Here is a 23,207-nt window from a genome sequence, read left to right on the forward strand (position 1 = left end):
GAAAAACAATTGTACCGAAACTTTTACTAGTAGATGGCAGTGTAAGCTTCTTAAAGTAAGTTAGATCGGCTACAAATGATGGATGACTGGCAACACGACGGCCATCGGTTGAGTTGCGCATTACACCGTCCATTCTGTTACATGTGTTTGACTAAACAAGTTCGACAGTAAACTGTTGCAGCAATGTTTGTTAGGTAAGCCCATCCACAATGCTAAAGTCGTACAACATCGGAGGGGAGAAATCGGTTTTTAATACAAAGTAACATGATATCGGTTTTTAAATGTCCCGGGGCCAAAAAAGGGATAGAAAGCAAAATGACATCGGTTTTAAATGTCCTCGGGCCAAAAAACGCGTAAAAATCGAAACCGCATGGAGAAACAGCATTTTCCACAACATATCGGAGTGCATCTGGGTGACTTTCAGAATGCGTTGCGCGATGTGTGCCTTCAGGTCAGTACGTTCGGTATTAGAGCACCCATCACAACGACTCTCATACAGCCCCAAGCCAGAAGTCACACGGATTGAGACCGGGTGATTAGAACGGTCAGGGTAAAAGGAAATGACGGCTGATAATTCTACCACTTCCGAAATGCCTCTTCAACAGCTGCTTCACTGGCTGTGCAATGTGCAGAAGAGCACCATATTACATAGCAATGATCCTACTCACACGTCCATGCTACTGAAGAGCTAGAATGATGGTGATGCGTAAAAGACTCTCATACCATTTACCAGTGACTATACGGGTAACAGGACACGCAGGATTCAACTCCTCAGAAAATACAGTCCTACGATAAACGATCACGCCAACCTGCAGCACAGTCACCTTTGCAGAAATAACTGATTCCGGTTGATGTGCATGCGAATTTTCCATTATATATACTCTGTAACTTTGCGTAGTTTCGTGTCCTTAGAGATAGAAATCGGCTTCATCCGTCTACAGAATGTTCCGTGGGCATTCATTGTCCGCTTTAATATGAGAAATAAATTCCAGATAAACATTTGTGTTTCTGGCAGGTCAGCAGGAAGTAACTCCTGAAGACTGGTGATTTTGTGCGGAAAGCAATGCAGGATGTTTCGTGGGATTTTACGCACCGTGCTCGGGGGAATATCAAACGATAGGGCAATTTCCCGTGCACTTTTGCGCACCACTGTTCGACCCCTGTTGCAATGCTGCAGTCATACCTTCTACAGACGTCGGATCAACTGCTTTTCTGCCTCTGCCATACGGCTCTTCAAAACAACCTGTCTTTTCGAATTTTGTAATCATTTTCTCCAGGCCCTGAGCAGACGTCGGACCTATGCCCTATTTCGTACCATTTTATATCCGGAACTTTTGCAGATCTACTGGCGCGCATTCACAGTTCTTGTAGAAGAGCTTTATCATCGGCACGTGATCCTTCATGGAGACACTCATACAGGCCTTCTCGGACTCAAATCGAAGAACAACCGTGTGCCGCGTGTCTTTTTGGTGTACATATTCTTACGTTTACAGCGCCACCTATTTGCCAAATATTGTTTTCTCTATTTTACGATGTTTCCCCACGCGTCAATAATATGATGCTCAAATTTGAGGTCATTCTGAGCAGTGGTTCCCTTTCTACAGCGTTTTTACCTTACAACTTGAATTATGGACCCCTTGTAGAACATGAACAATCAGGTGCCAACATAATTCCATGCTGCAAGCTTCAAGTAACTTCTATTAGTGTCGATGATTCTCCATCCAAGATAAATTAAAAAACGAAGAAAATAGGACTGAGATTAAGACGTTTGCGAAAACAGAAAAAGTGGGCAAATATAAACCGGAAATGGTAGGAACATGTAAAAAGAACGCAAGAAGGGAGACATTGCAACAAAAGTTTTGCGATGTATACCGAAAGAAGAAAGTGACCTTTGTCGGCCCAGGAAATGTTGCAGCTAATAAGCTGGAGCCGGAACACTTTCCTCAAAACACTGTTCTATTAAACGAATATAGTAGATAATGATGATGATGATGATGATGATGATAACGCGCTGCGTCATCCCAACCAAGAAGACCTCACTCCAGTTCCAAATTTCGTTTAATATCCGTTATCATCGCACTTTTGTTAATAATAGCTGGGGCGGTACCAAGGCAAATACTTTTCCTAAGTCAAAAAATACTTTACCTATCTGTCTTGATCTATAATATACACGATATCATGTGTGAAAGGCGCAAGTTAGTTTTGGATGACCAATATTTTCGGACTCAATGATGATTGGCATGGTGGAAGTCCAAGTTGGTGCCCAGAATATGTTCTAGGATTCTACAACTGATCTTGGACGTTGCCAAGCTGTGATTACAAATTCCTGTTCTGTATTTGGACTTGGGGTTGTTTTACTAGCCGTGGACGATCTTGTCTGTTGCTGTGTACTGTCCACCGAAAAGTGTTATTTCGTAGACTCTCATAGCAACGAGTGCCTTTTCATTCCGCATGCAGTAAATCCGACTTACGCCGAGATTACAGTGGGCTGAGAAATCTTATTTTCATGTATCTAGCTGCGTGCTACGGTACTGTGGCGTCTCTATTTCATTGTGTACCACGACACTAGATATGTACTTAGAAACAAATATAAAATCAGTTAAGCTAATTTCCAAAATTATGTTTTCCTTGTAGAATTATTGAACATATTGTATCTTCGAATTTAATAAATTTTCTCAAGAGAAAAACCTCTCCATAAACTAGTACGGAAAAGTTTCGCTCGTGGGAAACTGAGCGCGAGCCCTTTCTCGCACAATATCCTGTGATTCATCGCTGAAGTATAAGAGGCAGATTCCATATTCCATGACTTCCGGAAAGCGTCTGACACACTGAAATACTGAAGGCTGATAATAAATGTAAGAGTATACGGTGTAGGCTCTCAGGTTTGTCAGCGTGTCGAAGACTTATTACTAGAGCGCAGTACGTTGTTCCGCAAAGCGAACGTTCAGAGACAAAGTTATCGCTAGGAATGCCTTAGGCAAACGCTCTTATTCTCTGTACAGGTGAATGATTTGACTGTCGCCGTCAGAAAAAATTGCAACTTCAGGGATAAGTGTCGTTCTTGAGGAATTGCAGAATTTTACTTTGACAAAATTTCTGTTTGATGTGGTCAATGCCACCGCTCTCCAAGAAGGGAGAAATGAGTAGGAAGAACAATCCTGTAATATTCGAATACAGTATTAGTGCCTGCTGCTTGGCACAGTCACATCAGCTAATTACCTAGCCATAACGCGGCAAAGCGACTTGAAATGGAATGAGGAAGTAAGTTCGGTTGAAGGGAAAGCGAATGATAGACTTTGATTAATTGGAAGAATTCTAATAATGTGACCACGTACAGAACAATTTTGTTACTCTTTCTTGAGTGCTTCCCGAGTGTTTCGGAGGCCCAGCTGGTGGGATTAGAGAGAGACATCGAAGCAATGCAGGGCTGGCTAAAATGGCTCTGAGCACTATGGGACTTAACATCTATGGTCATCAGTCCCCTAGAACTTAGAACTACTTAAACCTAACTAACCTAAGGACAGCACACAACACCCAGCCATCACGAGGCAGAGAAAATCCCTGACCCCGCCGGGAATCGAACCCGGGAACCCGGGCGTCGGAAGCGAGAACGCTACCGCACGACCACGAGATGCGGGCAATGCAGGGCTGTGCTGATAGTTTTGTTAAAGGTTGTTTCGATCAACACGCGTGTGTTTCATATGCTTTGTGACTCAAATTGTAATCGTTGGAGGGAAAATAACGTTGTTCTCACGATATACTATCGAGAAATATTTTATTTCCGCTTGCACGCTATCTCTGTCGGAACATCTCTCCTGCGATCTGTTATTTAACATGTCTTCGACACACTGACATTTCTGAGGACCTATAGCATATGCTATTCCATTCGTTAACAGTCACCAGTATAAAAATGTTACTTATTGTGTAGCTACCAGTTTCGGCGCTTCAGTGCACTATCTTCAGACCTCAGTTGATGCTGAAGGGGTATCACGTTCGATATATACGATACATCAGTGGCCAACATAACGGGTTTACGCAGAACATCTATAATCATGATGTCGTCCCTCCAACCATCAACTGTCAACTGACTGGAGAAACATTCAATAAAATTATCGAGAAAGTTCAGGTAACCGGCATTCGCGACAGACTGCAGGACGAATGTACTGCCACCAAAGTACATCTCGCCTGAACGCCGTGAATGCAAGATTATAAAATCACGTCGTACAACCCCATCCGTCACTTATCTGGTTTGGGTGAGTGTTCACCCCAGGTAATTGACTAACAAATCAACAGAGAGTGCAAAACTGCCGCAATCTCGGATAACGCAAAGAAAGTAATAAGGCCCTATGACTCCCGATTGAACTGCGGTGGCAGTGTTGACATTAATTGATTCAGAATTGATCCCTTTTAATTAAAAAGGGGTGCATATTGATGTTATATTCAGCTATTGAACACCAGATGCAAATGTTGAACATAAAATTAATTAAGAAAGTGGCTTGGGATTTCAACTACTTGATTGAAAACAGATGCAGTCGATTACCACAGATTTATTTTAACTCACGACCTTCAATCATCACATTACATGACTCTCCTAACAGTCAGTGGTAATACATTTAGTTTGCGTAGAGTAAAGCGTGATAAATCAAAAGTAATTCCTATCGACTGACCCAGGCGTAATGCGAAGTGCAGAAGAATTCTGCTGTACACGACCCATGAAACCCTCGTGGAAACTTTGCCGACGTGATCCAACAAATTAATCAGTGGCCAGAGCGGGCGCAATATCACCGAATTCAGCGTGGCGGCGCGGCGTCGTTATGCGGACGTCGGCCGACCTCGTGGTGGTGAAAGGCTGCGCTCGTCTATTCACTTCTAGCTATCTCGCTCAGTGCATAGCTGAACGAAAACTTTCTGTCTCCAAGCTCAATCGTTCCGTTTGCTAAGTCCTAAATTGCATAGATGCTCACTCTCTCACAGGCAAGCTCAGTAAAGAACGCCACGTCCACACTCTAGGCAAGCTGGGAACGGAAGACCACTACTGGGACTTCTCCCAGTCCGCTCTTCGCCTCGGTTTCCCCTCCAGCAAAATCACTTACGCCAATAGCAGCGCAAGTCGCTTTAATTATGCGTCGCTCCCCAGTGCTGACCAATGCCTGCTCTGGGAAGTGAACAAATTCCCATAAAATTTCCCTTCCTCTCAACTTCTGCTATTTAGCTGCTCGCAGACCACCCATCAAGGTTAGCGTCTGCACAAAACACCAATTTTTCCGGAATTCTGACTCCCAGGACAGTACTTCAAATTCTTTGGTCCTACGTTCCCATCGGAGGCCAGCATATTTCATTCTGTCGCTCTTCACCTGATTTACTTCAGACTCTGCGGACCGTGAATTCAGCGTAAAGTTGCTATAGTCACGAACACGCGTATTTTGGCCTCTGTTGACCGCTCCACCGTAGCTTTGTGCGGCTTACTCGCATGTTTAACTGAAAACGGGACGACAAACATTTATCAGCAGGCATACAAGTTCTCCGTCTGCTTCCTGGAACACCAACATGGGGTCAACCACCCACTCACTGTCACTCATCTTAAGGCAGCTGGAGGCCGCGCCCCGTTACCGCTTTCTCAGAGCTTCAGCTGCCCTAAGCTGCCTATTGTCGCTTCCCATCGGCGCTCCCCAGCCGGCCATGGTCAACTCGAATACTTCCCCGGGATAAACTAGCATCCAGTAAATCAACGCGTTTCCACAAAGTTTTCGTGTCGTGTGAATTACTTTAAAACCATCACCTGACATTAATTATTCCAATACGTCCATACTATACCCTCTACAAGATGCATTGTGCCTTGTCAGTAGTGTTTGTTCAGCCCTACTGTTCGCTCAACGTGAGTTCGGTGATATTTAATGACTTTTATGTAAGTGGCATAGTTCTTGCCATCTTACAACGTCTCTTCTGGAAGCTTGTAGACAGTCATTCTTTCCATCTACCCATTTTTGAGTGAAACTGGAAAGGGAACACCTAGGAATTGTATGAGGTACCCTCCGCCATGAACCGCATGGTGGCTAACGGAGGTGTGGGAGTAAACAGACTGGGTAGATTCGCATTACGCTGAATGCGGCTGTTCGAAATTGTGTCTGCTGGGACTAGAGAGGGCAGCGCGAACAGCCGGCTCTCGGCAGCGTTTCTCGTCAGCGCAGATCGTAGATCACCCTAGCCGACTGTCGCTCCCGCAGGGGAAGCCGGCAGCGCCGCGACTCCCTAACGAGTCCGCTCCGCCGACTGACTGGCTGGCTGTTCGGCTCGCCCTTCTGCCCTTCTTCCGTAATTTCCGCTGGCGCGCTATCTCTGTCGGAGCATCTCTGCTGCCGCTCCAGCCGTCGCCTCTGTTGTCCCGTCTTCTCTCGCCGAAGTGCACTCCCACACCGCACTCTGCCCTCTCTTCTGTCAACTGTCACTGCTTAGCAGTGGAACAGAATGTCATACACTACCCCTGGGGTAAAACATGCAGTTATATGTGCGGGTGTAAAGTCGAAAAATATACTGAACTATAATGTCTCAGTGAGTCGTAACTAGCAGCGTATGGTGTTTTTACTTTATTTTGTTTCATTTTTGTTTCTATTTTTTTTTGTAATTTCTCTTAACTCGTCTAATATGAGCCGCCACAAATATCTCCCTTGTCTAAACCTCTTCATCTCAAAGTAGCATTTGCACCCAACAACCACAATTATTTGTTCGATAAATTCCTGTTTCCGTCTTCGCATATAGTTTTTATCCTCTTCAGCTCCCTCTACTACGATGGAAGTTATTTCTTGATGTTTTAAGGTATGTTCTATCATCTGGTCCCTTCAGCTTGTCAGTGTTTCGCGTATGTTTCGTTCCTCGATGATTCTACGGAGAAACTCTTCAGTTCTTATCACTGTACTAACGTACATTCTTCTATACTACCAGATCTCAAACCGATTCTCTAGGTATCTGGTTGCTTCACAATCCACGGTTCACTTCCATACAAAGTTGTACTAGAAATGTGTATTCTCAGAAGGTTCCACGTCAAATTAAGGCTAGTGATGAATACTAGCAGACTTATTTTGTCGAGGAATATCCTCATCGATTGAAGTTTCTCGTACTGAGAAAACGGAATGAGTTATCTACAGAACTTGAACAAAATTTTATAGCTTGGATTGCATTTTTTTCCTTTCAAAAACCCTCATTTCATGGACATTTTCCCTGTTTATGTCTTTCTTGCTTCGTCTGTCATTCGTTATTTTGCTTTACAGGTAGCAGTATTCCTTCAGTTCTGAAACTTCCTGGCAGATTAAAACTGTGTGCTGGACCGTGACTCGAACTCGGGACCTTTCCCTTTCGCGGGCAAGTGCTCTACCAACTGAGCTACCCAAGCACGACTCACACCCCGTTCTGCAAGGTTCGCAGGAGAACGTCTGTAAAGTTTGAAAGGTAGGAGACGAGGTACTGGCAGAAGTAAAGCTGTGAGAACGGGGCCTGAGTCGTGCTTGGGTAGCTCAGTTGGTAGAGCACTTGCCCGCGAAAGGCAAAGGTCCCGAGATCGAGTCTCGGTCCGGCACACAGTTTTAATATGCTAGGAAGTTTAACATCACCGCACACTCCACTGCAGAGTCGAAATCTCATTCTGGAAACATCCCCCAGGCTGTGGCTAAGCCATGTCTCCGCAATATCCTTTCTTTCAGGAATGCTAGTTCTGCAAAGTTCGCAGGAGAGCTTCTGTAAAGTTTGGAAGGTGGGAGACGAGGTACAGGCAGAAATAAAGCTATAAGGACGGGGCGTGAGTCGTGCTTGGGTAGCTCAGTTGGTAGAGCACTTGCCCGCGAAAGGCAAAGGTCCCGAGTTAGAGTCTCGGTTCGGCAGGCATTTTTAATCTGCCAAGAAGTTTCATATCAGCGCACACTCCGCTGCAGAGTGGAAATCTCATTCCTTCAGATCTTGTTTCCCAGTTTTCGTATTAAGGTTATCATTAATCACATTTCAGCTACTCCTCATTACTTTCATTTTTTATCTGCTTGCTATCAATCTAGCGTGTGTTCAATAGAACGTTCCATGAAGCTTCTTGGGAATGTGTGTCCAATCCTACATTGTACCCTTTGCTCTTGACGGAACTCGTGTCATGGAAAACTGAATATCTTTTATGTAAACCTAGTGCAGTAGAGCAGGGCTCTACAGCAAACGTGCTCGGCGAGAAAACGGGAGTCCAGGCCAGCAAGCGTCTACAGTATAATCCACCCACATTCATCGTCACAGAGAGTAGGGTTGGGAGCTGTGTGGACACTTGCGTGAACGAGGATATCGATGTCGAGTGAAATACTTGGAGATAGCCTCTTCTTCTTCTGCTGCTGCTGCTGATAAGAGTTGACTCTGTCTGCCTCATTCTGTGAACGTACTCGACCAACAACTGTCCCATTTCTTGGGAAATCGTCCAAGTGCTCGTTTCCCTAGCGGTCGTCCATGTTTACAAATGTTAGCTAGTCTCGTTGAGACCATCCTTTCCACATGATCCTTCCCATTTCTTTTTCTTGTCTTCATCCATTTCTTTATATTTTTGTATTCTACACTGTTCACTTATCGACACATTTGTTCTTCACATATGAAATATATTCGCAGTTGCGAACATGGAAAATCATCGGCTGTATAATGGAATGACGACAGTAAACATATGTGCCGGATCGGGAATCGAACCCGGATTTCCCTGATAACGTGAGCGGTCGCTTTATCATTTGGCTGTCAGAACACGAGCCTCGACAAGACCCAAACTTGGATATCGTCAACCTCGTATCCACACCCTGTACTCGTACATCCATTATGTATATTCCCGCAGAAGGGAGACATTTTACTTGAAAGTCGCTAGCCTGCTGTCGGCAGATGCTCACGATACTGCAGTGCTGGATGTTCTGAATTACGATGGAATCTTCCGAAGCATCGTAATTTGGAATAATACAGGCAGTGTAGTTTCGTCTTTATTCTCAGATACCAGGCTTCCAGTAAAATGCCTCCCCTGCACGGGAATTCACCTACTGGACGTACGAGTACAGGTTGCGGACACATGGTTGACGACATATGGAAATTTGGGCGTGGCCGTGGTTCATGTTCGGATATCGAGATGGTAAGGCGACCGGTCGCGATAACAGGAATATCCAGATTCGATCTCCTGTCCGGCACAACATTTCACTGTCGTCATTCCCTTATACAGTTCATGGTTGTTCATATTCGCGACTTTGAATACACTTCATGTATCTCATGACGCCTGTAGTCGCCGCAGTGAGCAATCCTTCGGATATGCATGCACATCCGAAAGAACTTTGCATCACAAATCGGGAATAACAAAGGTACTGCAATATCACATTTGCTACTCCTTGGATCTTAGTTCCTTCACTTCCACTGCCGTTAACTTTTGTTTTGTCTTCTTCGTTTCTGATGCATTAGTCAACATAGATCACACCGTTCTTTTACTATCTCTTTTCCCCCTCAGTTGTCATAAACTTGATTCTCCTTTGAGCATTTTCACCCTTATTGCGGGATATTTGGAACGTACTTATACTCCCTGCCGCAACACAGATCAGTTACTTCAAGTAGCAGATTGGCGTGAACTGGGCATTCGTATTCTTTTCATTTTCCCATTTAGATGTGCTATGAATCCTGATTTATATCCCAAAAAGTCTGACGCCCCGGATGTGGTCTCATAAACTATTCAATTCGAGGACAAACCTATATTTTTACACTTCCTTCAACGCTACTAAAAAAGTCACATACAGTTCTGTGCCTGCGATACCTACACTTCCATTAAGCGCTATAAAATGCGCAACAAATTCTTCACAAAGTTTTCCCAGCTGGCCATAACCTCTCAGCGAAGAATGATTGTCATGTTCGATAACGACACAACGCCATAATCTTCTGTGGACAGTAATTATAAGCTGAAACTACTAAGTGTTCCTTTATTAATTCACTATTCATGACACACCGAATGGACTTGCTTAAAGTGCTGCAATTTTGTGACTTATCCGAACGTCATATATACTTCAAATTTCTTTCTCTTCTTCCTCGTCTTCATACCGCTTACTTTCTAAATGTGTTTAGGTCCTTCACATTTCCCGTTGAGTACTGTTTGGCATGGTAAGATAAGTAGTGCCTTTGTAAACTGAACTTCCAGAAAGTATTCATGTCTTATGAAACATTACCTATTTTGCGAACCAACCTTTTTGTGTAAAACGAACAGATTCCTTATGATGCGGATTTAAATGCGAAGACATTGCCTCTGGTACACAGTTATCTCCCATTTTTCGCAGTTGGTTCTTATCCCCTGTAATCGCCACCATACGGTTTGCGCCAATTTAGCAGCAACAGCAACAACTGCTCTGCTCGCGAACAAGTGCCTGATGGCCTGCAGGTGCCCACACTCAAAATCAGCGAGTTTTTAAGCTCTGCCTTAGACGAAACGCAACGCAAAATACAAAACAATATGCAGGCTGGGCGATGAAATTAAGAGTGAAGCTCACCTTAGATACTGGAGGACCAATTCTTGACTAGCACCGAATGGTGAAGGACACAGCACTTCTGCTAGTATTTGTCTGTGTCTATGCCCAACTCGCATATCCAGTAGTCCATAGACATAGCACAGATACTCAAATTAGACGCCTGAGTTAGGCAATTTCTTGAATACTGCTATTCCGGAATTCTGCCCAATTTCTTGACAGCAAAATATTTTCAGGTTTCAGCGAGAAAGTTGCTGACTGAAAGTGCGTGAAAAGATATCCAAGCAACGAAAAACACCTTTCTTTAAAAGGTTACCACATCTTGTCATACCCGTGACACTCTCTCCGCTATTTCAAGACAAAAATAAACCAGCTTCCCTTCTTTGGGCTGTGTCAATGTCCTCCGCAGATCCTGCCTGGTAAAGATTACAAACCCCACAGCAGTTCCCTAGGAGAGTACAGACAAACAAGCATAGTGTAGGCAATCTATTCTGCAGACTTGTTGCATCTTCTAAGCATTCTTGCAATAACACGCAGCCTTTGTTTTGCTTCACCATAACATTAATATCTACGTGACTGTTCTAATTTAACTTCTTCATTCCTAGGTATGTATGTGATTTGGCTGCCTTGAAATTTGTGTGGTTTATCGCGTAATCGAAATTTAACAGATGTCTTCTCATAGTCATGTAGATAACCTCACTGACCGCACACTTCTCGTTATTCAGAGACAACCACCAACTTTCACACAATACGGATACCGTGTCCAAATCTTTTTCATTTTTTTTTTATCCTGTAATAATTTTACTAGATGGTGAACGACAGCATCATCTGAAAAAAACATAAGAGAGCTCCTACATCGTTCGGATGTATTTGGATCAGCAGAGGGCCTACAACACTAAAACCTGGTTGCTGGGTAACCAGAGAGCGCACAGGATAAGTTTAAGTTTGTGGATGGGGCCGTAAAGAGTTACTGTAAGTTGCACAACCAAACACGTAACTTTATTTTTCTAAGAACCACTTATTTACACATGGGCTTAAAAGATCACAACTAACCAATTTGGCAGAAGGCATAGTTAAAGAAAACTTGAGATGCTTTCGGGCCTGAAGGACCAAAACCAGGCTGCAAACACAAGAACGGCTAAAGGCCTGTCTTAGAAATCAAAAGCAATTAACAATATAAGGCAAAAACTAAAAAAAAATATGCAATGAAAACAATTAACGGCTGAAGGCCTACACTACAAGTCTGAAGGACAACTGTACTTAAGGCACATTAATAAACAATTATTTTAAGCAAGAATATTTGCTTTAAAACTTATAACAGAACGGGAGTATCCGTGGTCTAGGGGTAGCGTATTTGATTCATAATCAAAATGTCTTCGGTCCCGGGATCGATCCCCGCCACTGCCTAAATTTTGATAAATAATCAGCATTGGTGGCTGAAGACTTCCGGCATAAGAAGTTAGCCTCATTCTGCCAACGGCCTTGTCAAAGAGGGCGGAGGAGCGGATAGAGGTTCAGGGCACTCTCTTGTCCTAGGGGTGGGAAATTGCCCCTAAAGGCGGAAGAATCAGCAATGATCAACGACATGAGGATGCAGAAGGCAATGGAAACCACTGCATTAAAGACACGTAATGTGAATCCACAGGACATGTGACCTGTAATTGAAGAAGTGCCATGATGATCTCTCCATTGGCAAAAGATTCCGGAATAGTCCCCCATTCGGATCTCCGGGAGGGGACTGCCAAGGGGGAGGTTACCACGAGAAAAAGATTGAATAACCTACGAAAGGATAAAGTTCTACGAGTCGGGGCGTGGAATGTCAGAAGCTTGAACGTGGTAGGGAAACTAGAAAATCGTAAAATGGAAATGCAAAGGCTCAATCTAGATATAGTAGGAGTCAGTGAAGTGAAGTTGAAGGAAGACAAGGATTTCTGGTCAGATGAGTATCGGGTAATATCAACAGCAGCAGAAAATGGTATAACAGGTGTAGGATTCGTTATGAATAGGAAGGTAGGGCAGAGGGTGTGTTACTGTGAACAGTTCAGTGACCGGGTTGTTCTAATCAGAATCGACAGCAGACCAACACCGACAACGATAGTTCAGGTATACGTGCCGACGTCGCAAGCTGAAGATGAACAGATAGACAAAGTGTATGAGGATATTGAAAGGGTAATGCAGTATGTAAAGGGGGACGAAAATCTAATAGTCATGGGCGACTGGAATGCAGTTGTAGGGGAAGGAGTAGAAGAAAAGGTTACAGGAGAATATGGGCTTGGGACAAGGAATGAAAGAGGAGAAAGACTGAGTTCTGTAACAAGTTTCAGCTAGTAATAGCGAATACCCTATTCAAGAATCACAAGAGGAGGAGGTATACTTGAAAAAGGCCGGGAGATACGGCAAGATTTCAATTAGATTACGTCATGGTCAGACAGAGATTCCGAAATCAGATACTGGATTGTAAGGCGTACCCAGGAGCAGCTATAGACTCAGATCACAATATAGTAGTGATGAAGAGTAGGCTGAAGTTCAAGACATTAGTCAGGAAGAATCAATACGCAAAGAAGTGGAATACGGAAGTACTAAGGAATGACGAGATACGTTTGAAGTTCTCTAACGCTATCGATACAGCAATAAGGAATAGCACAGTAGGCAGTACAGTTGAAGAGGAATGGACATCTCTAAAAAGGGCCATCATAGAAGTTGGGAAGGAAAACGTAGGTACAAAGTAGGTAGCAGCGAAGAAACCATGGGTAACAGAAGAAATACTTCAGTTGATTGATGAAAGGAGGAAGTACAAACATGTTCCGGGAAAATCAGGAATACAGAAATACTAGTCGCTGAGGAATGAAATAAATATGAAGTGCAGGGAAGCTAAGACAAAATGGCTGCAAGAAAAATGTGAAGACATCGAAAAAGATATGATTGTCGGAAGGACAGACTCGGCATACAGGAAAGTCAAAACAACCTTTGGTGACATTAAAAGCAACAGTGGTAACATTAAGAGTGCAACGGGAATTCCACTGTTAAAAGCAGAGGAGAGAGCAGATAGGTGGAAAGAATACATTGAAAGCCTCTATGAGGGTGAAGATTTGTCTGATGTGATAGAAGAAGAAACAGGAGTCGATTTAGAAGAGATAGGGGATCCAGTATTAGAATCGGAATTTAAAAGAGCTTTGGAGGACTTACGGTCAAATAAGGCAGAAGGGATAGATAACATTCCATCAGAATTTCTAAAATCATTGGGGGAAGTGGCAACAAAACGACTATTCACGTTGGTGTGTAGAATATATGAGTCTGGCGATGTACCATCTGAATTTCGGAAAAGCATCATCCACACAATTCGGAAGACGGCAAGAGCTGACAAGTGCGAGAATTATCGCACAATCAGCTTAACAGCTCATGCATCGAAGCTGCTTACAAGAATAATATACAGAAGAATGGAAAAGAAAATTGAGAATGCGCTAGGTGACGATCAGTTTGGCTTTAGGAAAAGTAAAGGGACGAGAGAGGCAATTCTGACGTTACGGCTAATAATGGAAGCAAGGCTAAAGAAAAATCAAGACACTTTCATAGGATTTGTCGACCTGGAAAAAGCGTTCGACAATATAAAATGGTGCAAGCTGTTCGAGATTCTGAAAAAAAGTAGGGGTAAGCTATAGGGAGAGACGGGCCATATACATTATGTACAACAACCAAGAGGGAATAATGAGAGTGGACGATCAAGAACGAAGTGCTCGTATTAAGTAGGGTGTAAGACAAGGCTGTAGCCTTTCGCCCCTACTCTTCAATCTGTACATCGAGGAAGCAATGGTGGAAATAAAAGAAAGGTTCAGGAGTGGAATTAAAATACAAGGTGAAAGGATATCAATGATACGATTCGCTGATGACATTGCTATCCTGAGTGAAAGTGAAGAAGAATTAAATGATCTGGTGGACGGAATGAACAGTCTAGTGAGTACACAGTATGGTTTGAGAGTAAATCGGAGAAAGACGAAGATAATGAGAAGTAGTAGAAATGAGAACAGCGAGGAACTTAACATCAGGATTGATGGTCACGAAGTCAAAGAAGTTAAGGAAGTCTGCTACCTAGGCAGTAAAATAACCAATGAGGACATCAAAAGCAGACTCGCTATGGCAAAAAAGGCATTTCTGGCCAAGAGAAGTCTACTAATATCAAATACCGGTCTTAATTTGAGGAAGAAATTTCTGAGGATGTACGTCTGGAGTGCAGCATTGTATGGTAGTGAAACATGGACTGTGGGAAAACCGGAACAGAAGAGAATCGAAGCATTTGAGATGTGGTGCTATAGACGAATGTTGAAAATTAGGTGGACTGATAAGGTAAGGAATGAGGATGTTCTACGCAGAATCGGAGAGGAAAGGAATATGTGTAAAACACTGATAAGGAGAAGGGACAGGATGATAGGACATCTGCTAAGACATGAGGGAATGACTTCCACGGTACTAGAGGGAGCTGTAGAGGGCAAAAACTGTAGAGGAAGACAGAGATTGGAATACGTCAAGCAAGTAATTGACGACGTAGGTTGCAAGTGCTACTCTGAGATGAAGAGGTTAGTACAGGAAAGGAATTCGTGGCGGGCCGCATCAAACCAGTCAGTAGACTGATGACAAAAAAAAAAAAAAAAAAAAAAAAAAACAGAACGGGCGAAACCTGATTATTAACTTACGATACGGCTGAAGGCCACAAACAAATTTGAAAGAACGGCTGAAGGCCTGAACAACAATGAAATAAATTATTTAGGATTAACCCCTTGCTTCTTATATAAAAAAATCCTTTAGAGAATACACACGGCTGAAGGCCCTATTAAGGTGTTTACGCAAATCCTCGGCTGAAGGCCACACAGAAGACATGGAACAACTAACGGCTTCTGGCCGGAATCACAAACAATTTCAGATCGGTTTCTAAGAATAATATTTTTTCTAAAACAGTCAATGCTCAAAATTTTAATTTAACACGGCTGAAGGCGTTTATGTAAAATTTCAAATACATGGTGGAAGGCTTTGCACAATACTTTAAGTAAAATGAAAATCACAATTTGAAACAAACAGAACAAGTAGTGCCCAGTAGTGTTCCCAAGGTCGGCCTGGGAAGGCATCTCAAACGAAAGGTGAGGTGAGGCGGTCAGCCAAGAGTTGGAATTCCATAATCAGGTAGCAACCCAAACCAGGGACGGACCAAGAACTGACCAACATTTTAATCAGTTCCCTTCCGTCTGACCAGTGGCACAATGACGGAAAATACCGGCCGAGGACGAGAATACGAAAAGCACTACGCCTCAGAAACTGGTGTCTAAAAACAGCCAAGGGAACAATAACCACTCTAAGGAAAATATGAACCAAACAACTTAAAAGGCTGTCGAACTACACGCCGTGCTGGACAGCAACAAGATGACGGGGAAAAGGCACACTGCCGAAAACTACGCTAACGACCAGAGTAGGTAACTGGAATGCTAACGGCCACAGGGCAGAAAATACTGATGGTGCACTTCACTGTTAAGTAACAGTCAATTTAATAATTAATCATAACATAGGAAGATGGCTGCAAGATTTCGCCGACTCCAACACATCATACGATGCCGCTAGCCCGAATGGCCAAGGGGGCCATAACCCGCAAATGAGCGAAGAGATTTCACAATAGTTGAGGTTTCATAACAGATAAACTGATCACTCTACTTCAGCGTCCAGGTTCAATGGGCAGCGAACTCGTCGCTCTCGCAGCTAGAACCTCGAGATCCTACAGCGCGTGCTCACTCCCAGCGGCACCGGCCTGGCCTAGCGCCGCGGAGACTTGCTTGCTCCGTCCCAACCGACTCACTCAATCCGGCACGCTGATAGCATTGAAATAACTGCTCAGTCGAAACCACACAGGCTACGACCGGTTCCGCAAAACACTTCCACAAACAACTCGAACAATACTAAAACTAGTCACTGTGGTACAACTAGGAGGAATCACAAGTCGATACACACAGGGAACCCGGAAGCTGTCGGCGACCAAATACACGTCGTCCGACGAGACGACCAACCGAACGACCAACCAAGGTCGTCCACACTCAAGTCATGTGTGTCGGCTACGATAGGGCGAGTTATGGCTGTCCGGACCTCACTGCTGCTCCGTCCCGCCTTCCTTGATGTCCGTTCACAACTCGGAGACATGACGACCCTGAGATACTGGCTCAGAACCAACCATGCAGAGGGAACACTTGCCCATTGGTCACCCAACATCTGTGCACAATGGAGGAACCGACCCACTTCCCGCAAAATGACCAATGGAAGGGGCCCAGAAGCGGTCGGAAGACCAAATACACGTCGCCCGATGAGACGACCGACCGAACCATCAACCAGCGGTCGTCTCTGCTCAAGTCTCCTTCCGTCGGACAGTTCATGTCTGTCGCCAGCGGTTGGGCGAGTACTGGCTGTGTAGACCCCACTGGATCTCCATCCCGACTGAACTCACCGCACACCACGACCCAGAAATACTAGCGGTCGCTCCAAAGATAGTACCACAGTGCTCTTATCGATAGCACTGGTGCTGCCACTATCGGGCAGGCAGGCCAGCAACGTAGTAACGCCAATAAATCGAGTATGAAACGGGACGGCAGTACCGCAAGAACAAGTTGTCAAGTAATAAAAGGCACGAACACGAGTCACACAAGGCTCAAACACTTCCTCTGGGAGTGCCAGATATCACTTCAGTTTTGCTCGACGACATTCCATCGTTTACTGACAGCAGTGGCATTTATGGCAAGAAATCACGGATTCAGTTGCGTGTCCATAATCACGAAATTGACAATAAGTCTCTCGTGTGAGACACGGCGTCAAAAGTCTTCCGGAAATCCACAAATATAGAATCATTTTGAGATCCCCTGACGATAGCACATCACTTGGTGCGAATAAAGAACTAGTTATGTTTCACAGATACGATATTGTCTCAATCCTTGCTGAGTAGATGGCAATAGACCGTTAGCTTCTAGGTAGTTCATAATGTTATAACGCAATATATGTTCCAAAATGGTACTGAAAATCGACGTCAGTGACTTCTGTAACTCATCAGATTACGTTTATCTCCTTTCCTGAATGCTGGTGTGCCCTGTGCAACTTTGGTACGGATCCTTTGTAGTGCGAGCTGTTCTATGTGATTGCTGTGTGGGGGGCTATCGTTTCAGCATACTCTCAGAGGAACCTAACTGGTACACTATCTAGATATCTAGACAGGAAGACTTGCCCTTATTAAGCGATTTAAGATGCTTCGCCATGTAGAGAATTTCTACTTCTAAATTACTCATGTTTTCAGCTGCTGTTGATTCAAATTCTAAAATATTTACTTCATCTTCTTTGGTGAAGGAATTTCAGGAAACTGTGTTTAATAAGTTCGATTTTGTGGCGCTATCATCGGTAATATTACCATTTTCATCACACAGTGAAGATTTAGGCTGTACCTAGCACTGGTTTTCTTTAACTACGACCTCAATCTCTTTTGATTTTCTGTCATTTTTCGAGTCAGAACTTCAGGGTGGAAGTTATTAAAAGCATCTCGCATTGAAGTCTACGCCAATTTCGAGCTTCAATAAAACATGGCCAATGTTGGACATCGTGTGTTCTTTTAATTTGGCAATCCTTTTGTCTTGCTCATGCAACAGTCTTCTCTCCTGTTTTGTGTACCATGGGATATCAGTACTAGCTTTTCTTAATTTATTCCGTACAAAACTCTCAGTTGCTGCAGGTACTACTTCTTTGAATTTTAGTGACATCTTAAATAATTAGTTGGGGAGGATGTCTATTAGGAAGGCTCAAGCGAATTTTTATCATCTGTTTTAAACAGATATATTCTGTATGTGCTTTTGATGGATTTGGATGTTGCAGTCGTCGGTCTCGCTACAAGGACTTTGTGGTCACTAATCTCTGTATTTGTCACGATGCTCCCTTTTTGCTCGCGATCATCTCTTGCTGTGTGGTTAAGTATGATTTCGTAACTATTTACGCTGATAAGCCAAAACATTATGACCACTGCCCATCGCGACGTTGGATGCCACCTGATGGCGTTGCGGGCACGTGACGCGATATCAAAAGTACGTAAGAGGAGCAGACACCGACGGGGAATCTACCTAGTAAAGATATGGGCTGTAAATGGAGAAATCTATTGAGATAAGTGACTTTGAGAAAGGAAATGTTGTCAAGGCGCAGCGACTATGAACCCAGTACTCGAAACCGGCGAAGCTAGTGGAATGTTCACGTGCTACTGTCGTGAGCATCTACGAAATGAGGTAGAAGGATAGTGAAACTACCACAAGGTTTCTGTAAAGTAGGACAAATGGTGATCTGTGGCATCTCTGCCGAAAGATGACAATGCTGGAGTACGCACAAGTGTTTTGGAGCACACCATTTGGTTCAAATGGCTCTGAGCACTATGGGACCTAACATCAGAGGTCATCAGTCCCCTAGAACTTAGAACTACTTAAATCTAACTAACATAAGTACAACACACACATCGATGCTCGATTCAGGATTCGAATCTGCGACCGTAGCGATCGCGCGGTTCCAGGCTGAAGCGCCTAGAAGCGCTCGGCCACACAGGCCGGTAGCGCAGCACTAATAGTACATTATCGGACTTGGAGCTACGTAGCAAACTAACCTTACGTCTTCACATGTTGACCCAGCGACATCGTCAATTACGACTGCATTGGGCACGGGACCGTCGGGACGCGATCGTCGATCGATGGAAACGTGTCAGCTCTTCGGGTCAGTCACATTATTTTCTAAATCAGGACGATGGTCGTCTCCATAAACACAGTCATCTATGTTGAAGGCAGCTCGAAACGTGCAGCGCACCACGCTCGCAGGCTGTTGGGAACAATATTATTCTATGGGAGACGTTCTCTGGTGCTTGCATAGGACCTGTGGTAGTAATCGAGGGCAGGCCGACAGCAGCGAATTACCTTCATCCTTTCACGCTTCATTTGTTCCATTACGACGATGTCATCTTTCAACAGTATAATTGTCCTTGTCTCGGAGACCGGACCGTGCTACAGTGGTTTAAGCAGCATTGTAGTGAATTCACGTTGATGTGTCGGCGATCAAATTCGCATGATACAAAACTTACGGAACCATCTGGGTCACCATCGGGCGCCATCATCGCGTACGGTAATAGGCGCCCAGTTATTTACGTGAGTTAACATTACCTGTGCGTAGACATCTAAAGCCACATAGCTCCACAGACCCACCAACACTCTGTCGGATCCCTGATAAGCAGAATCAGTGATGTCTTTCTTTCTAAAGACGAACAAATAAGCTATTAAGATGGTGGTCAGAATGTTTCGGCTCATCAGTGGACATTTCGAGTCGGTTCCTGAACTAACTCCTCAAAATAGTTTTCACCATCGGGCGCCATCATCCCGTACGGTAATCGGCGCCCAGTTATTTACGTGAGTTAACATTACCTGTGCGTAGACATCTAAAGCCACATAGCCCCACAGACCTACCAACAATCTGTCGGATCCCTGATACGCAGAATCAGTGATGTATTTATTTCCAAAGACGAACAAACAAGCTATTAAGATGGTGGTCAGAATTTCGGCACATCAGTGGACATTTCGAGTGGGTTTCTAAACTAACTCCTCAAAATAGTTTTCGAAGATATCATTTAGTATATAAGACGATGTTCCACACGTATCACCGGCTTTAAAAACTATTTTGCCAGTTCACTGAGGACAGATTGAAGTCGCTACCAACTATAATTAGTTTACTAACGGAATCATCGTCGGAGTCATGGGGTCGATTAAAGGAATCAATTATTAACTTATTCCGGTTGTCAACCATGATATCTACATATACTAATTCACTGTAACTATGTGTAACAATTTTTCTGCAACATGAACTACTTCTAACAGTAATAAACACACCGCCGCAACAACACACCGGCACAGCGAACAGGCCGCCACTAGCTGTATACCATCTATCTTTTTCTGAACATCCTTAGGACCTTAAGTCACCGTTTAGTACCTTCAGATTCAGTACCTTCTATTACCGATCGGAATTCCATGAACTCAGCACACCACTGAAAAAGTTTAGAAAACCGGCATTTGAGACAGACTTCAACGTGACTCTACTGCTGCCACCAGCGTACACCTTATTTAAGGCCCATAAAGACAAAAGCCATCAGGGCTTGTGCGGAGGGATATAGGTAGCCGCAACTGTGAGTGCAACAGGAAACCGACGGCTAGCAGTGGTGTCCTGTTTCATCCACCGTATGGTTGCTAGGCGAGTATGTGTGTAGTTATGGATGTAGGCAGTGGGATCGTCACAGTAAAAGCAATGGCTCACTTGCACATGGGTGAAAAAGGAATTCGCACGGTGTTTCGTAGAAAAACCTGTCTGCGTGAACTACGGAAACTCCGCTTTTACCGATTGTTAGACTATTATCTTTCACATTCCATCTTCCGAACTTGTTGGTGTCAGCTCGAGGTGACCATGCAGAGGATGACAAAGTTCGGGATCTTCAGCGAAAATATTAGCAGTCTACTGGCTAGGCAATTCACGCGTATTGTACTTTTTTATCTGTCCATTGAATGCAAACTGTGATTCTAATTCGTGGACTGCAGAATGATTTAATTTAGTTCCCATCTATATTTTTTTTACCTGAGTACGTGTCTTAAGATTACTAGGTTTTAGATCACTAGGATTGTCAATGGCACGATTTATCCATGCTGTAATTTGACACAGTAGCTGTTTGAGTACTTTCAAGGTGTTATGTACACGTATTTTTGTGATATTTAACCCTTTCAGGGGAAGTGGTTCCGTTTGAAACCACCTACAATTTTCTCATTTTGTGGCAAAAGGGCAGTGGCACAGTTGGGGACAGCATTCAGCAGCCTAGTTGGTGCTGCCCTCTAGCGGTTGTCACTAGAACCACTTCAAAATCTGTAATTATTAGCAAGCAGTGAGGCGAGTTGGATACCTATTTTTGTACGCTGTGCGCGAACGTCTTTGTTCTCAAATTGTGACTGTATTCTTCTGTATTAGGTAACTTTTATGCATGTATTAAATGCAGAATACTTTTCTGTTTACATCAGTACTATATGTACTGCAATAATAACCAAAATAATGCATTTATTTACGTGAATGTTGTGGTGGTTCCATTTGAAACCTCTGCTCCTGTAACTGCAGCATTAGTAGTTGTGACGATTTTTTTTCCCAGTTTCACATGATGTATTCTCACAGACTAAAAGATGGGGAAATTATGGACTGCCTTTTCGCAGATATTCCTTCAGATCCAGACTCACAGATTGACACTAGCAGTGACAGTGAAATTGATGTGCTAGCTGAAGATGGTGATCTGGATTTGCGAATGAAAACACCTGTTTTATCCCATATTATTTCGGAAAGAGAGAGTGTGGACCATTTTGACAATGACAGTGATGATAGTTTCAGCACTAATGACGATTTGCCACTGTCTTCCATTGCGAATTTTTCATGGAGAAAGGACATCAGTACAATGAACTTTGCCGCAAATTTTTCAGAGGAAGCTGGTGTACGAGGAAAACTTAAAAATAACAGTGAAGGTATGCAACCAGTATATTTTTTTGTGTCTCTTTTGTGACACCATGTTAGAACACATAGTTTTCCAGTCTACCCTGTACGGAACACAGAAAGGTGGCAATTTCAGGCCTCTTTCTAAAGCAGAACTAAAAGTATTTTTGGCAATAAACATTCTAATGGGAATCAAGAAACCTTGTTATTATCGTGATTGCTGGTCATCCCATAAGGAACTTCGAGATGACTACATTTCCTCACTAATGTCGGTAAAAAGGTTCAGCTGGATTTTGACACATATTCACATCAATGACAACGCTGTTATGCCTTCAAGGGAGAGAAGAAATTATGACAAATTATATAAAATCCGTCCACTAATCAATCAGATACTGATAAACTTCAAAGAATTCTATGCAAATACTAAGGAGCAAGCTATAGATGAATGCATGGTGAAGTTCAAATCGCATTCAAACAATATATGCCCCAAAAGCCAATCAAGAGGGGATACAAAATCTGGGTCAGAGCTCTTAAGCTTGGATATATTTGTGATTTTCAGATATATACTGGAAAAGTTGAAGGCATAGTGGGAAAATCCTTATCTGTATCATCAATCTTATCCTTATCTGTATCAGCGGGCAGTGGCTCCATTTGAAACCACCCTGTATGTGTTCAGTTTATGTATATTTAATTTAATTTTTCTGTCCCACTGTATGAAAATTAGTATAATAAAAACAATTTTTCAGTCCCACTGTATGAAAATTAGTATAATAAAAACAAGGAAAATTAAAAATTAATAATTTTTTATTTTGCCCCTGAAAGGGTTAAGTAATATTGGAAGGTTTCGGCCGCCAAAAGCCTCCGAAGACATTTAATGGCCGAGATCACATACGTCTCCTCTCATCGAGACTGTAATAAATAACCAATGTTGTTTTTAATAGGTGTTATACTGTGGTGTCTCTTAATTTTCGAGATTGACTTTTTCTTTGTACTACATCGATCCCACTAGTTTGGTCCATTGCTTAAAAGTTAGTTGTCTATAACTTGGGCTCAATAAAAGAATGGTGGAAAGGTTATCCTCAGCTCCTTTGTCTGGAAAAAAGAAACGAAAAGTTATATAGAAATTTTCTAAAGACGTCATAAGTAGCTGCTTCATTCAACTTCGTTACTAGTTTT

The sequence above is a fragment of the Schistocerca cancellata genome, chromosome 6 (assembly GCF_023864275.1).
Source record: "Schistocerca cancellata isolate TAMUIC-IGC-003103 chromosome 6, iqSchCanc2.1, whole genome shotgun sequence".
Lineage (NCBI taxonomy): Eukaryota > Metazoa > Arthropoda > Insecta > Orthoptera > Acrididae > Schistocerca > Schistocerca cancellata.